Here is a 10,000-nt window from a genome sequence, read left to right as displayed (position 1 = left end):
TTCTTTGTTTTTTATGATTGTTATTAGCATTAATAATTCCCTCCTCCCCCAAAGAGTGGCACCACCAACGACGAATGTGTATTACATTCGTCGAGCCGGAACTTGATGGTAATCGACGCTACGATTATAATTAACGGGGAACGGCACAGCGTTCTGTTAATAACGACGGCGACGTTGATGATGATAACGGCAATGCAGCGTAATGATTAACAGCGGCGGTTATGCCATTAACGAACTTATATTATCTGCTGGCTTCCATAATTGATACGAAATGGTTATGTAGTAAGTGATTCAGTCGCTAGTATTCACTGGGGACTTTTTTATTTTTTTTTTTAATTGGCACTGGCACTGGGGGAGTAGGGGAGAGGAGGTGGGTGGTGGTAATGGTTGGGGGGGGGGGACGGTTTACGGATGGGTTACTGATGGGCGTATGGGGTTATTGATGTGCGAGGGAAGGGGTGGGGGGGGGGGCGTTGTGGTTAAAAATAATATGGATAGTGACTGGATGATCATAATGAAGGTATGTCGACTGTAATGGATAATGTAATGGTGTTAATTGTTTTCCGTATGGAAATGGGTGAGGTTGGGTGATGGATGGTCTGAGTGATTTATATATATATATACTATATATATATAATATATATATATATAATATATATATATATATATATATATATATACTATATAACTATATATCTGTATGTTATATTTATTTGTGCTTTTATTTCTGACTCTCTTGTCTATTTTTATCTGCTGCTCGTCTGTCTAATTATAATTTGATTTTGATTTTGATTTTTATGCGTTCGCAGACTTCTTAAACAGAGAGAGAGAGAGAGTGGAGAGAGAGAGAGAGAGAGAGAGAGAGAGCTCAATGATGTCAGTGTAAATATTGTATATTAAAAGTATATCTGTACAATGACCCCATTGTGGATTATTATTATTATTATTATTATTATTATTATTATTATTATTATTACAGGTGACGTTACGGTTACTTTTGTTAATTGCTAGTCATACACAATGTAGCATCCAGCCTCGCAAAACAGGCGTCCCACCAATTTAGAAGCGACAGGGCCATTAATCGCTAATTAAGACGACTAATGAGGAGGAATCTCTGTCCCTCCCCCTTCACCCCCCCCCCCCCCCCCCCCCCCCCCCCCCCCCCCCCAAGTACTTTGGTCACTTCTAAGCGGTTCATTAAATGTAGGCGGAGCGGGAGCGTCAAAAAGACCGAATAACGTGACAGAACGTAACATACGTAACACCCTTCCCCCCCTTTACCCCCATCCACACACACACACCACTTCCTCGTTGGGAATGGCGTAACAGGAAAGCGTCAACTCTTTTTGGGATTTATGCAAATTCACTTCCCGGTTACACTTTTGGAGGGGGCGCGGGGTTTGGGGGGTGATGGGTTGATTTTGTTTAATTATTTTTTTTGGGGGGCGTTGTTCCCTTTTTGTTTATTTATTTTTATTTTATATTGGGGGGGGGGGGTGGGGGGGGGGGGCATGCTAATTTTCGGCGCTTTTTTTTTATGTTTTCACGTTTGCTTCAAATTAATATGTTTCTCTCTCTCTCTCTCTCTCTCTCTCTCTCTCTCTCTCTCTCTCTCTTTCTCTCTCTCTCTGCTGACCCGACAACCATTTTGAGTGGATTTATTTCAGATTTACTGAAGAAACCATTGTCCCTCAGATGACCTAAGTAGTTTGTACTATGTAGTTAGTCGCCTATGGTTGGTCGTATTTACATGCATGATGGGGAAAGTCATTTTTTAAGAAACCTTTTTATCAAAAGATCCACTAGAGAGTCTTACCTTACTTACATATCTTACATCTTGTTCGGGTTGCCCCAGGTCCCTCAGTGTGAGGCACCTCTAATGTCTACCAGAGAGTTGCTAGTACATCTTCCGGTATATTTGGATCTTCCAATCTTGGATGATCTGGGATGCAGTTTAGATATTTGTCGAGCTTATTTCTTAAACACATCTACGCTCACTCCTGATATATTCCTCAGATGAGCTGGCAACGCATTGAATAGACGCTGCATTATCGATGCTGGTGCGTAGTGGATTAATGTCCTGTGTGCTTTCCTTATTTTTCCTGGTATAGTTTTGGGCACTATTAATCTACCTCTGCTTGCTCTTTCTGATATTTTTAGTTCCATGATATTTTCTGCTATTCCTTCTATCTGTTTCCATGCCTGAATTATCATGTAGCGTTCTCTTCTCCTTTCTAGACTATATAATTTTAAGAATTGTAGTCTTTCCCAGTAGTCTAGGTCCTTAACTTCTTCTATTCTAGCTGTAAAGGACCTTTGTACACTCTCTATTTGTGCAATATCCTTTTGATAGTGTGGGTACCATATCATATTGCAATATTCAAGTGGACTACGAACATATGTTTTATAAAGCATAATCATGTGTTCAGCTTTTCTTGTTTTGAAGTACCGTAACAACATTCCCATTTTTGCTTTACATTTTGCCAACAGAGTTGCTATTTGATCATTGCATAACATGTTCCTATTCATCATCACACCAAGGTCTTTAACTGCTTCCTTATTTGTGATGTCTATTATTAGGTCCCTTATATGCATATAGCTTTCTTTCTCTGTCTCCATAATTTATGATTCAAATTTATCAGAGTTAAATACCATCCTATTTACCTCTGCCCAAATCATATACTTTGTTAAGGTCTCTTTGTAGAGCGTTCCTATCTTCATCACAAGTAATTTCTCTACTTATTCTTGTGTCATCTGCGAAACTACTCACTACCGAATCCTTCACATTATTGTCTATGTCTTCAATCATAATAACAAACAGTATTGCAGCTAACACCGTACCTTGCGGCACACCGGATATTACCTTGACTTCATCCGATTTCTCGTCGTTTGCAATAACTATCTGTTTTCTGTTGTGTAAAAATTCTTTTTAACCATCTTCCTACTTTATCCACGATATTGTGTTTTCTAATTTTCTTCGCTAATAATTATTATTGGTACTTTATATCAAAAGCTTTTGCAAAGTCTAAATAAACCACATCTGTTTCATTTCCGCTTTCATATTTTTGAATATGTTCTCACGGTGGACTAACAGTTGGGTTTGTGTACTTTTTCCGGGTACGAAACCATGTTATCCTTTATTAAACATATTATTTTTTATTAAATGTTTCATAATAATTTTTCTTCATTACCCTTTCATACACTTTCATAATATGTGATGTTAGACTCACAGGCCATAATTACATTGTGCCTCTAGTCTTGATCCACTTTTGAAAGTAGGGGGTAATATATGCTAATTTGTGCTCATCATAAATCTTGCCTGTATCTACACTTTGTCTTAATAATATTGCAAGTGGCTTTGCGATAGAATGAACTACTTTCTTTAACAAAATAGCAGGAATTCCATCAGGCCCTGCAGCAGCTCCATTTTTAATTTCATTAATAGCCTGCACATATCAGCTTCATTAATATCTATGTCAGCTAAATATTCACTATTTTCATCCCTTACTTCTATATCATTATCTTATCATATCTATTCTAGGGGTGAATTCTCTCTTATATCGTTCTGCCAGTATGTTGCAAATTTCCTTTTTTTCATTCGTTAATTCTCCCTTCAATTCTCAGAGGGCCTATTTCTATTCTTCTTTTATTCATCTTCTTCGCATATTAGATCAATAGCTTGGGGTTTTGCTTGATATTTAATAGGGTTTTTTCTTCCAAGTCCCGTTTTTTTCATTTTCTTTTGATTGATAATCTTTTGTTCTGCATTTTCTATCTTACTTTTTAGTTCTATAAACTTTCCATGCAATTTTTTTTCTTTTGCAAGACTTTTTTCCACTTTCCAATTCTGATTTTCTGGAACAAGATCCTTCTGTCTCTTGGTATGCATGAATGATGTTTTATTTTCTTCTTCGGTATATATTTTTCCACTATTTTCTCCAATATTTTATATAATATCTCCGTATTTACCCTTATGTCATCACTTACGAAATGTTATCCAACAATCTTTGTTTAATTCTCATTAATTTCTGACCATTTTATATTTTACTGTAGAAGTTGTATTTTCCATATCCTTCCCACTTTTTCATTTCTTGCTTATCTCTATTTTCCACTTGCTTTGGAATGAACTGTTAATTCTATGACATTATTGTCTGAAATATTCGCATTATAAACTATTATTTCTTTAACATAATTTCATCTCGTTCACAAAATACTAGGTCTAAAGTATTTTCCTTTCTTGTTGGCAGGTGATTTATTTGTTGAATGTTGTATTCTAGTAGCATATCTAATAGCTTTTCAAATTGCCTCTTATCTTCTGCACTACTATTACTCTCTTTTTTTTATATGTATAAGTACAACCACAATCTCCTATTCGTTCTTTCCATTCTACGAAAGGAAAGTTGAAGTCACCAGATAGGAGAATAGTCCCAGTCCTTGTGATTTCTACATATATCATCCAATTTTTCAATTATTAAGTCAAACTCTTTTTAGTATTAGGAGGTCTATATTATTACTATGTTCATCAATTTTTCAGATTCAAATTCTACCGCTATTAGTTCACATTCTGAGTTACTATATTTCTCATATATTTTTCCTTGTTTTTTGTCTTTCCCTATATATTGCGTTCCCCCTTGATTCCTATTTTTTCTATCTGATCTATAAGTTTGGAACCCTTTTGTTATTTGATCATCATTCCCAGTCTCTTGGGAATACCAGGTTTCACTTATATTCATTATATCTATTTTCTTTTTCATTTTGGGTTAGTTATTCTTCTAAGTACTCTATTTTTCTTTTTGAGGTTTACTCGTAACTAAACCCTGCGCATCCATCACTATGATGGTTTGCGTGTTTTCTCCTTCATTTAATACTGGTAGTAATAAGGATTTTCCCATGTCTCTTTCCCGTTCTGGTATGTTGTTCTTTTTTTCATTTCCAGAAATTCTGACATTAAAAAATCCAACTTTTCCATAATATTTTGATCTTCCTCATCATAATTATTCATTTTGTGTCTGAATCTTTGCAATTTTTTTTCGTCCGTTTCTGCAATATCCTCTTGCATAATAAATACAGTTTATTATCTCTTGAGTAGAATTTCGGAGCTGATGCTTTGAAATTTTTTTTGCTGGACACACCTCTGCATATCTCATTGGTGGTTTGCTTTTCTCTTTTACCTGATATTCTTGATTTCTCTCTTTATTTGTTTCTTTCTTATTTTGGATTTTATTACTTGGTTGGTTATTTATTTGATTATGATTCATGGCTACAGGGTGCATATATTTGCATTTTTTGTCGAAGCTTACATCCTTTTCCTTCTTTAGGTTTTTTACATATTTTTTGGATGCAGATCTCTGCAATCATCCCCATATCCATCTAAGTATGCACATTTACCATATATTTCATAGTTTTGACATATCTTAGGATGTTTGTAGTAAACATCTTTCTCCAAATCTGCAATTCCCTCTTTTCAAAAGGTTGCAGATTTTGTCTTTCTTGTCTATTTTTTCCTCTTTCCCGTCATTGTATAGATCTGGGTAGAGCCTCTTCGGAATTTGCTTTTCTGTTGTCATATCGTAATTTATTTCTTCGTAGTATGCTGCTTTATTGCCTCATATGTAGTATCAATGAGTATCTCTGCATCCATACTTTTATCTTGTTCTTTGTTTTCCTTATTTTTTTCTGTCATTTCATTTTGTTTAACTTCTCTTCCGTTTTCCTCTTCTTCTTTTTCTTTTTCTTTTTCTTCTTCTCTTCCTCTTCTTCTTCATCCTCAACTATTTGTACATTCAATCTTGATTTAATAACATTGTCTATCCATGATAGACATGTTGAACAAAAAATTCTTGTATCTTTCTCAAATCTTGTATTACCTCAGCACACTGTGGATGGGTCGGAATGTTGCATGCAGCACATTTTCTGATTAGGTTTTGTGGATTGACTATGCTATACCAAACCTTACACAGTTTTGCATGCTTTTGGCATTCTTTTTCCTAATGCATCAATTAGGATATTCACAAGATTCACCTTATTCATTTTCTTTTTTGTCGGAATATGTTGGTTTATGTATATTTTTCTTTATGAGTCTCTTGACCACTTGGATTTTATTTGGAACTTCTTCAATTATTCAAGATGTTTTCATTAGATTTGTTCCAGTTTGAAGGATTATATCCTTCTAATATATCTATGAATGCTTTTGTATCTTTTTGGTTAGGACTGTTGCTGATTTCATAGATGAGAAAATGCCAGTTCCCTTCCTGCTACCTCATCGTATTGCGAATCTGCTAGACACGCCAAATTACGCCACCTCTTCCCGCAGTTGGAACTTACTGCCATCTTGTTCTGATTTATAGTATTACACTTGATAAACTAACTTAGAAGACGCTTTATCCTACTATTTTCACACTAATCTTATCACCGATAGTTCACGAACACTTCTAGATATTTCTCAAATTCTAGTCGTATGTTAAACTTGTGATATCTGTTGATTAATCTGACTTCACGCGGGTACGACTCACCAAGCAAGATGGCTACTTACGAGAGAGAGAGAGAGAGAGAGAGAGAGAGAGAGAGAGAGAGAGAGAGAGAGAGAGAGAGAGAAAGGGTAAGTTTTGTTTCCTTGATCCCATGGCGATGACGCAACCCTCCGTGACGTCACGTCTGGAATGGATCACGCTTTTGTTGGATGGATCAATAAAAGGGAAGGAAAGTTAATTATTGATCTCGTCTCATGCTGTGATATGTTATTGTTTATTTTTGTTCTTGTGATATATATATATATATATAGTGTGTGTGTATATTATATATATATATATATATATATATATATATATATATATATATATGTGTGTGTGTGTGTGTGTGTGTGTGTGTGTGTGTGTGTGTGTGTGTGTGTGTGTGTGTATTTAGAGAGAGAGAGAGATAGAAAAAGAGAGAGTCATTTCATTATTTGGTAATATATATATATATATATATATATGATCTATATATTTAGTATATAGTATTATATATAAAGAGAAAGAGGGAGAGAGAGAGAGAGAAAAAAAAAAAAGAGATAGGTAGCTAGAGAGAGAGAGAGTGAGATAATACATGTAACTGTGCACTTACATGTTTTATGCCTATTTATGTTGACGACACTAATTTACATAATGTTTTTTGTCTTTTCCAGGTAAGCTCAGTCGTCCTCATAAATCTCCATCATAACGGGAACGAGATCAGAGAAGTGAGTAGCCAAAGATGACGAATCCTGAGGTCACGTTGATGGCTGAATGAGGTCGCATGACTGTCATATTTTTATTATCAAATTCTTCTTCCCTTCATTTTGGCTTTTTACCCTTGTCTTCTTATTTAGCCTCTTCTTTCGTTGTCCTCATATTTTTCTTTTTTCTTTTTTTTTTAGTTAATTAAGGACAGGAAGTCATGATGGCGAAATGATGGAATCGTGTGACTGAATGACCCCAGGGCGATAAAGATGACCTCAGATCTTATTGATGGGACCTTGGGACCTGAAGACTTGTTTTTGTTTTTTATGTCGTTCGATCATCTCTCGCGTTTATTCCTTTGTTTGTGCTGTGAAGTGAATCTCTTGTGTTTAATGTCAGTTGTTTGCGTTCTTTGTTACTTATATTTCGTGAAGCTGTTTGTCATTGTTTTTTTTATTATTATTATAAGTTGTCTTTTGCGGGTTTAAAAAAAAACTTTTTTCTTGCATTTTCCAGTGAGTTTTGTGTCGAAAGCTTGATTTATTTTCTTTGTTCTCACCAGCCTTAATATTCCATTTGCATGTTTAGTTTTTCTCTTAGGAAACAGACATTCCTCTTGCATTTACCAGGTTTATATATATATATATATATATATATATATATATATATATATATATCCTTAACATGGAATGGCTATAGAATAAAATAATATAACAGTCTCGTTATACAGGCATCTATGTATGTATGTATACACTATAAATATATATATATATATATATATATATATATATATATATATATATATATACATGTATGTATATGTCTGCATTCATCTATCCATTGCGTGGCAGCAACCAACCGTTACAACTGGTTTAGGCGTTATGTGAACACGATTGCATTAAAAGGAGCAAGTGTCATGAACATATGTTGTATGTAATTATGCACATGTGATTTCTGAGTCACTTCGGTTGTGTTCGTAATTCTGCATATATAGTTGTCAAACTTCCCTTTTGTCTTTTTTTGGATCTTTTTCTTTGTTGTATTAGTCCTTTTTAACAATATCTCTTTATATGTTTATCTGTTTGGCTGCTGTTTTTCATTGCATTATTCCTTTTTAGAAAAATTATTTATAGATTTTTCATTATTTGCCTACTAAAAAACATTGATTTCTTTGGCCCTTTTGCTTTGTTGTATTTTCGTTTCTAACCATTTTTATTTATAGATTTGTATTATTTGCTCTATGAAGATTTTTATTCATATCATTACATTTAATCCAGCAGTAAATTTTCGAGTTAATTCTTTTTCTCTCGTAATTTTTTTTCTGTTTTAATATTTTTAAATTTAAGATTGACTCATTGATTATGTCAAATTGGCGTCGCTGCCGCGTAAATCATCGACTCCTTAGAAACAAAATTTTTAGGTATACTTAACATATATACGTACAGTATACATGTATATATGTATGAATATGTGTATAATGTGCTAATTTTTCTACTTTTAGTATCTGAAATAATGTACTTTTTCTTATTTCCTAATTTTATTTTTTTACTCATTATATCTGAACATATATGAATATGAAAAGCTGAACTCATAATATCTGAACATATATGAATATGAAAAGCTGAACTCATATATCTGAACATATATGAATATGAAAAGCTGAACTCATTATATCTGAACATATATGAATATTGAAAAGCTGAACTCATTAATATCTGAACATATATGAATATGAAAAGCTGACTCATAATATGAACATATATGAATATGAAAAGCTGAACTCATAATATCTGAACATATATGAATATGAAAAGCTGAACTCATTATATCTGAACATATATGAATATGAAAAGCTGAACTCATAATATCTGAACATATATGAATATGAAAAGCTTAACTCATAATATCTGAACATATATGAATATGAAAAGCTGAACTCATAATATCTGAACATATATGAATATGAAAAGCCCCAAAGAAATATTCCCCCAAAAAAACAGGAAAAACAAGGAAATGTTAATATCCCCCCCTTCCTTCCTTCTCTGCGTTTTCTTTTCCTTTTAATACAGTAGGCCTAATCCTTAGGGAGGCCTAACTACCTTGTAATTGCAGCCATACTGGCTGTCATCACCTGCTACGACTCTTACCTTTCATGGAGAAATTGGCAATCGGAAAGTTTTAATAACTTTTTTTTTTTTCTATAGTCAGCCACTGGGTTTGAAATGGTGTTGCCGAATCTGTTGCGTGTTTATAAACACTGAGTGTGTTTAAAAACATTTGAGATGTGGATGTTTTGAGTGATTTGCGTGAAGGCTCTGCTGTTATGCTTGTTATTGTGAATATTTTGTATCTTGTTCTTTCTGAGTGTATTATATATAAATAATTATGACCTCTTGTCTGTCGAGTTACAACGTATGCAACGGTTGTCATCGTCTCTTCATTTCCCTCCGCAGTCGACTACATATCAGGTGCATAATCAGATGCATAATTCATTGCATAAATTAAGGTCACGGAGAATTTTTCAGGAAATAAATTAACAAGTTCACGAGGAATTTTTCAGGAAACTGGCCCCAAGTCATTGCCCTATTCCAGGGTGGGATCGATCCCGGGGTCTCATCTCCCCCCCCCCCCCCTTTTTTTTTTTCTTACCTCCACCACAGCAGAATAATTAAAAACTCTTCGTTTCTCATTTAGGTCAGACCTGATATTTTTCTCATTTCTCCCTCTCCCCCCATACCCCCTAACTCCCACACCCCTTACCCCCCCCCCCCCACACACACACACATTTTTCGGGCCTGGGCTAT

The 10,000-nt window shown here is 34.4% G+C and overlaps 1 protein-coding gene and 1 long non-coding RNA gene across 2 annotated transcripts in view; both read left to right on the top strand.

Moving 5' to 3' along the window:
- Positions 1 to 10,000, top strand: part of LOC135214064 (rap1 GTPase-activating protein 1-like) — a 767,625-nt gene that overhangs the window by 386,165 nt on the left and 371,460 nt on the right. The window lies entirely within an intron of this gene.
- LOC135214079 (uncharacterized) overlaps positions 1 to 10,000 on the top strand; it is a 169,289-nt gene that overhangs the window by 52,167 nt on the left and 107,122 nt on the right. The window contains exon 2 of the long non-coding RNA XR_010314253.1: positions 7,163 to 7,216. This is a non-coding gene — a long non-coding RNA (uncharacterized LOC135214079). The remainder of the gene's footprint in view (positions 1 to 7,162; positions 7,217 to 10,000) is intronic.

The sequence above is a fragment of the Macrobrachium nipponense genome, chromosome 45 (assembly GCF_015104395.2).
Source record: "Macrobrachium nipponense isolate FS-2020 chromosome 45, ASM1510439v2, whole genome shotgun sequence".
Taxonomy (NCBI): Eukaryota; Metazoa; Arthropoda; class Malacostraca; order Decapoda; family Palaemonidae; genus Macrobrachium; species Macrobrachium nipponense.
Note: the sequence above shows the minus strand (reverse complement) of the source record. Positions and strands in the feature narration are given on the sequence as shown.